The sequence below is a fragment of the Juglans regia genome, chromosome 6 (genome assembly GCF_001411555.2).
Source record: "Juglans regia cultivar Chandler chromosome 6, Walnut 2.0, whole genome shotgun sequence".
In the NCBI taxonomy this organism is placed as follows: domain Eukaryota; kingdom Viridiplantae; phylum Streptophyta; class Magnoliopsida; order Fagales; family Juglandaceae; genus Juglans; species Juglans regia.
Window position 1 is genome coordinate 19850684 of NC_049906.1, and position 7473 is coordinate 19858156.

Below are 7473 nucleotides of genomic sequence, written 5' to 3' on the forward strand. Positions count from 1 at the left end.
AAGATTTTCAAGCAAGTAAAGATTAATATTCCACTCTTGGATGCCATACAACAAGTTCATTCATATGCAAAATTTCTAAAGGACTTGAACGAAGCAAGCCAGCACATTGATATTGAGCGAGACTCCTCAGAAGTTTGGAGATCCTAGCTCTCCCCACATTTCCATTATGATTGGTGAGTCACACATTAGGAGAGCTCTACTTGATTTGGAGAGTAGTGTGAACTTGCTACCGTTCTCAATGTATGAGCAGTTGGGATTAGGTGAGCTAAAAAAGACCTCCATCAAGCTACAGTTAGCTGATAGATCAGTCAAGGTGCCGAGGGGTATTGTTAAGAATGTGCTGGTCCAGGTGGACAAATTTTACTACCCAGTGGATCTTGTAGTTCTTGATATACAATAGCCAGCCACTACTATTTGCCAGGCATTTGTCATCCTTGGGCACCCATTCCTTGCTACCTCCAATGCACTGATAAATTGTCGAAGTGGAATGCTGAAACTCACATTTGAGAATATGACATTGGAAATGAATGTGTTCAATACTTGCAAGATGCCTGGTGATTGCGACAAGTCAGAGGTGCATGCTGTTGAAGTGATTCCAGAGCTTAAAAAAATAAAAAGAGGCCTACGATAATTCCCTCTTGGCAAAGGAGCGAATGAAGGCCTTGCATGACAAGAAGATCCATGACAAACATCTTGTCTCTAATCAAAAAGTGCTCCTTTACAATTCAAGACTGTATCTTTTTCCCATGAAGCAGAAATCTCGATGGAAGGGGTTGTACATTGTAAAGAAGGTTCATCCTCATGTGGCGGTAGACATTGTCAATCCGAAGAATGGAAATAGCTTCACTAGCAATGGAAAACGTCTAAAGCTGTTTCTGAAGGTCTTTGATCCACACGAAGAGATCTTGCTTGTGCAAGATTCTAGGGAAGTGTTTTGATCTTTTCACCCTTTACAGTTTTCTTTACTTGCATTTTGTTTTTGTTTTTTTGTTATTTTGCTTTGATTTTATATTTCATGTTGATTTTTTTTGTTTTGCTTGCTTATTCCTGTGCACTTTGTTTTCTTTCGTTTGATTCATTGAGTACCATGTCTCTCACTAATTGGGGGTAGCGTGTGTGCACAGAATTCAAAAAAAAAAAGGAAAAAAACTTGCATTAATGTGATGTGCATTGATTCACATATGATTGACAGTCATTCTATTTCTAGTATTTTGTGAAATCTAAGCATCTTGGTAGAGTAGTTGAGCGGAATCATTTTGTGAAGATTTATTTTCAAGCTTAAGCATAGAGCATATTTTTTTATGCATCATATTTTGTTGATATGTAGCTTGAAACACCGGGATGCTATACTTATTGAGATAAGACTTGATAAGATTTTTGTAGAACGAATGACAAATTTTGAAGGATATTTTGCACATGCTTACGCTTGTAGTGTACCTTATTTACTGTTCATTGATTTAACACAAGAAAAGTAAACTGTAGGACTACCGAGCCATGCTTCAAAAAGAAAAAAAATGAAAAAAAAGGAAAGAAAAGAAAAGGAAAAGAAAGAAAAAAAAAGAGATTTGAAAAGAATAGGAAAAACATAGATAAAGGCGGCTAAGTTAGATTTCCTAAGTAAAGGGCTAGAAACAGTTACGCAAGACTTTGGAGGTTGAGTGTTTAACCTTTAAAACAGAGCTAGCGTGAAAACTGCTAGTCCCTTGGGTTTTGAGGTAGTTAGAATTAGCAATGATAAATCTTAACGTTGAAAAATTCTATGACAAATCATGGCTAGTAATGAGGAACATACAACTAGTTTAGCTCCACACACACATTTGAGTTCTGAGACATTTGCCTCAATTCTATGTGAAAGATTATTAAGATAGTTTTGGTGGGTATAGCCCCTGGGGATTGAGTAGTAACGTGTCACTTTTGTGAGAATTCAGAATTATGTTTGATTGTTTCTGTTTGGATTTCGATCTTTATACAATATTCATCTCAATTAATTTTCACTATTTTGCTCAAAGATTAGCAAAATGCTAGTTGGAGGGTGTGATTTTGCTGAATTATTGCATATTTTATATATTTAGAACCAATATATTTTATTTATTTCATTACATTATTATTAGTTTTAGATGAAAAAATGGTTAAGATGAATAAATCTGAGTTGTGATTTAAATTGGTTAATAGCATGATTTATACTTAATTTTATAACTTGTGATTTAATTGGACAATGTTCATTCACATGCACAATATATTTTTAATATTCTATTATTCTTATTTTATTTTATTTTTAATTTCTATTATTTTATTTCTAATTTCAAATTCAAAAGACTTTCAAGTGGGCAAGACGTTGAAACAACCTAAGAATTTTCAACGAGTGTAGGACTCTTCAAATAAGGATAATGATGGGGTCTGAGAGTAATTCGGATCAGAGTCCAAAATGCATTAGGAGAGAGAATGGACATACTTTAGTATTTTAATCATAACGTTCTGTTCAAATATCGGATTGATACGATTCTTGATGCGTTGGAAAGCTATCATAAAGGGCTACAAAGTTGTCTCTAATAATAATTTCTAAATTTGAGCTCATGAAGCGTGTACATGGCTGCCAAGTTGAGTTCTAAAATTTAAGGAATTTTGTGTGCGGGAATATGAAGACATTATGGTTTCTTTTCTACCCTATTTAAGCATATCATTAGCACGGAATTGGGGATATTGAAGAGCAGTGCCGCACATTTGAAGAACTCTTCCAGGGTCCAATTGCCGCTCCATCCGTCTCCTCAATTGCCTACCACCTCAATATCCATTCATTTTGCTTACTCTTTTCACTCTCTACTATTTATTTAATTTTAGTTTAAAGTTTGTGATTTATTTTTGAGATATTTGGCTTAGACTTTTTGGCATTTTATTTACTGTTTATTTACTTCATATTATTTATTTTTCTCGCTTCTTTAAACATTCATTTAACAGTGATTACAATTGCTATGGATTGATTTTGAGAATTTGTAATTTGAATACAAGGATGAACTCTAGAATATTGATTGTGTGGCTTTTCAATTTTCAGTTCGTATTTTAGCAATTACTTTCTAATCTAGTTTAATTCTTAGATTAGTTTTATTAATCTCTCAGTTCCATTGCATATTAGATCGATTAAAGCTTAATTAGGACTTAAATAATTTCTGTTTTATTGTTTAATTTTCAGATTAATTAAGATTATTTAGTTTAGTTGATTTTTTTTGTTGTTAATTTCAATTTGTTAGTTTTTTTTACATTTCATTTCGACACTCAAAAATTCAAAAATATGAATCTAGTCCATGGCTAGTATCCTTTTCATTATTGTTGCACTCTTTCATGCATTGCTCATACCATCATTTTTATTTTCTCTTTGTAAATATTTTTACCATTATTAACGAGTTTGATTTTAAATAATTTTTCTGAGGAGATGATCTAGAAATTTATATTATAATTATTACACGACATCCTCCTACACTTAGAATAGCCTTTGTACTACTATTTTTGAGTGAGTCAAGTTTGTGACTCTTCACATGTTGTGATTCCATACATAATCAGAAAGAAGTGGACAGCTACAATTTTATTAGTGTAGACATCAAACATGTGATGCATGGAACTGACTGGAGGGTAAGACATGTCAAAAGTGATGCAAACCAGGTTGCACAACCAGGTTGCACATCGGCTTGTCAGCGAAGCAGTGTTGTTAGATGAAGAAAAGATTGATATTGACCTTATTGTTCTTTGTATTTTAGATCTTATAATGGCTGAATGGCAACATCATCCTTAATATATTACAAGTATTTGTTTGGTCTACACAGTTAGTTTGCAAAAGTTGAAACTAAAATGTTTACAGTCATTTATAATTAAATGCGTTAAACCATGACCCACGCCGTCCCGCGCATCGCGTGTCTGCTTTTCTCCATAAAGAATGCCAGAAAATATAAAATTTTGTCCTTTGATGGTCACTCAGATGGGAGCCTGGGACGTTGTCAATTGTCGGAATGGGTACAATTGATCGGTGCAATATTATAAGTGTATAATATCGTAATTTTATAATAAAATAATAAAAAAAGTATATTTCTTAAGGATAGATAATTTATTTTTGATAAATATCAAAATTATATTAATCTCGATTTTATTCGAAATGTTCAAAATCTATCTTATAATTCCATCTTTCGATAGTAAATTATAAGAGTAAAATCATCTAATTAATGGCCAATTAATTGAAAGTAATAAACTCAGAATAAATCAGACAAACATAGAATAGAATTAATTCAAATTAGAATTAAAAAGTAAGCATAGTTTGAAACTAGATTACATCATTTTTCTAAAATAAAAAAAAAAAATAATTCATGTTAAAAATTAAATTTAATATAAATGAATTCACCATAATTTTTAAAAATAAAAAATAAAAATAAATAAACACTAAAAATACTCATTACAATCCAAATCTCTCAATCGCAACGCCAGTCCGTGATCGTTTTTCGGATCTGCGTCGCCTATTTCTTTTTCTTCTTCGGCTCTCTATATCGTTTTTCTTTCTTTCTTTTCTTACCTTTCACGTCACATTTACTTCTTTTTTTTTTCTTTTTTTTTTAACATATCTGTCCCTCACCTCCTTTCATTTTCTTTTAAAAAGTCAAATTTTCAATTAAATCTCCTTCGTCCGTGCGTCTTCCAGCCTTTTCATTTTTTTTTTTCTTTTCTTTTTTCTCACGAACTCTGCTTCTTCCTTTTTATCTTTTTGGAAAAGAGAATTCAAAAGGCTCCAAGACCAGCTCACTCTTCAGTTGCGGAAAAATTAAATTTGTTTCGTGCGCGTCCCTTCCGGCCTTTCGTCCCGCTCTGTATTTCTACCAAGTCAAAACCGCGTGCATCCATTCCGTTCAACACCACCTAACCCATAATTTGCATTCCAAAGTCTAATGCCAAGTCAATCGACTTGCTTTGTGTATACCCGTTCAAGAAAATCCCACGCAAGCCAAATCATTGATCTTGACTTAAAATCAAAATAAGTATTCATATTGCATACATTTTTCTAATCCGAAATAAATTTAAATATTGACAATGAAGTCTAAAATTAAATAAAATTAAACTAAAATTAAAAATTAAAAAATAATAAAATATATTAATTATGCAATCATGAACAATCAATATAAAAATATAAAGTTGAGCTTTTCACTCCAAACACTTTTATTAGTCGTTGATCATTTTCTGACATTCAATTCAAGGAAATTTTGTCCAGCTATAGGCCAAAACTTCGCCGTTCCTCTTGCTCTAGCTGAACGTTCTTCCTCTCATTATTCCAACACAATCCCAGCAAATATATTCGGTATGAAAATCTACTCTTCTCTGTAATATCTTTAGCTTATAATTATATCAACATAGTTCTTTTAATAAACAATTTGTTCTCGGTAATTTGATCGAATTTCCTTTTCTCTTTTTGTTCCGAAGGAATTTGACAGTGTATTTAGGACCTTTTGTGCAGTCTTTATTATCTGGATGTTTTGAATAAGACTGCCAAGGACTCTGGAAGGAAATTATGATGATCATGGAATTTAAGGCTCCACATTGGCTTGAAGAGTGCTATTAGGGGTTTTGCTGAATTGGAACTTGATCTAGCATTGTTGCTTGATATTCAGTTGTTTATATATTGTTATTTGTTTATTATTCTGTGTTTATATTCCAAGAGCGTTGTTAACTTGGATTTTGCGATTGATTGCAGTATACCTATCAGAGAGAAGCTACTGTCAAACCCTGTCCCAATTCTTGTAGTGGAATTGATCAAGCTTACTTTATTTTCTTTTCATATCCACTATTTTATATGAATTTGAGAGCACGTTTAAAATCTAAATCCATAATTCCACCACAAATCACAAATCACTCTTAATTTGGTAGAACTTTTGGACTTCTTTTTTTTCTCCGTAGTTTTATCAACAAATCACGTGAGTAATATCAGATTTTCGGTTTGCCCACTTAATCCAAAATCACCATATATTGGTCATCTTCTTTTAGCAAGAGACAGCTGCTGCCCCCATCCATCCTATAATTTTATTGTCATATAACAATGACGGAAACCACATTGCTCAAGAAGAAACTGGAAGGCAAACTGGTCATAGTCACAGGCGGTGCTAGTGGCATTGGGGAGGCGACTGCACATCTTTTTGCCAAGCATGGCGCGCGTATGGTGGTCATTGCTGATATCCAAGAAGAACTAGGCCATCAGGTTGCCAAATCAATTGGTTTGAACCATTCTATATTCATACGTTGTGACGTTACTGATGAAGAACAGGTCAAAGCCATGGTAGAATGGACAGTCAAGAATTATGGGCAACTTGACATCATGTTTAGTAATGCAGGGATTCTTAATAAGTCGGATCAGATCGTACTTAACCTAGACTTGTTGGCCTTTGACCACCTATTTGCGATCAATGTACGTGCCATGGCTGTATGTGTAAAGCATGCAGCTCGTGCTATGGTTGAAGGGCATGTGAGGGGGGAGCATTGTGTGCACTGCCAGTGCAGCAGCAACTATGGGTTCAACCCATAGCACTGATTACTTTATGTCAAAGCACGCGGTGCTTGGACTTGTTCGATCAGCGAGCAGGCAGCTAGGGGAGCATGGGATTAGAGTGAACTGCGTATCGCCCTCTATAGTTGCAACTCCTTTGGCATGCAGTAAAACCGTAATGGACGCAGAGCAGTTGGAGAAGGCAGTTGAGCCGCATGCGAGCTTAAAAGGAGTTGTGCTAAAAGTGGGGCATGTGGCGGATGCCGTGCTCTTCCTTGCATCTGATGATTCTGGATTTGTCAATGGGCATAACCTAGTGGTTGATGGCGGCTGGGTTGACTAGGAAATCATGTTGAGCATTAATAATTAGTCAACCTCCAAGAATCTATGCCACTAATCTAGCGTTTGGAGACGAAAAACAACAGCTATATAGATGATATTGTTTAAAAACATAGGAATAAGAAAGTGTGCATGTGTATGTATGTTTGTATGTAGGTGTATAAAGCTACCATGTGATGAGTTGCATATCACAAAATGTATGTCACAATCCTGCACCTCTACAGGAGTGGAATGGAGTTCGACTTCCAAGCGTAGAAATTGTCAAATTAATACAAGGGTAAATCCCAAGATCGAATTCATAGGGACAATGAGAATTTAGCACACATTTCATACTCACAAGACAACATATTACGGTTTGTGGTGACAAGCAATTTTGAAATGATAAGAAAACATTAAACTAAATGATCTAGCAATGAACCAAAAAAATAAGAAATGAGAAATAAATTTCAAAAGTTAACCACTAACTATATCGACACCAAAATGTGGCTATTTACTAAGGGAGTATGGAATGAATTAAGAGTGAAATTGTTGGGAAGTTCAAGCACGAGTAAAGCTGAAAATAAAATTGAATCTATTTTTCTAAAATTACTAAGAATCAAGAGATTTAAAGGAAATGTATAGAAGTT

The 7473-nt window shown here is 34.0% G+C and overlaps 1 pseudogene; it reads left to right on the plus strand.

Moving 5' to 3' along the window:
• The first annotated feature begins 5204 nt into the window (after nt 1-5204).
• LOC109021981 lies at nt 5205-6927 on the plus strand (annotated as a pseudogene).
• The last annotated feature ends 546 nt before the right edge of the window (nt 6928-7473 follow it).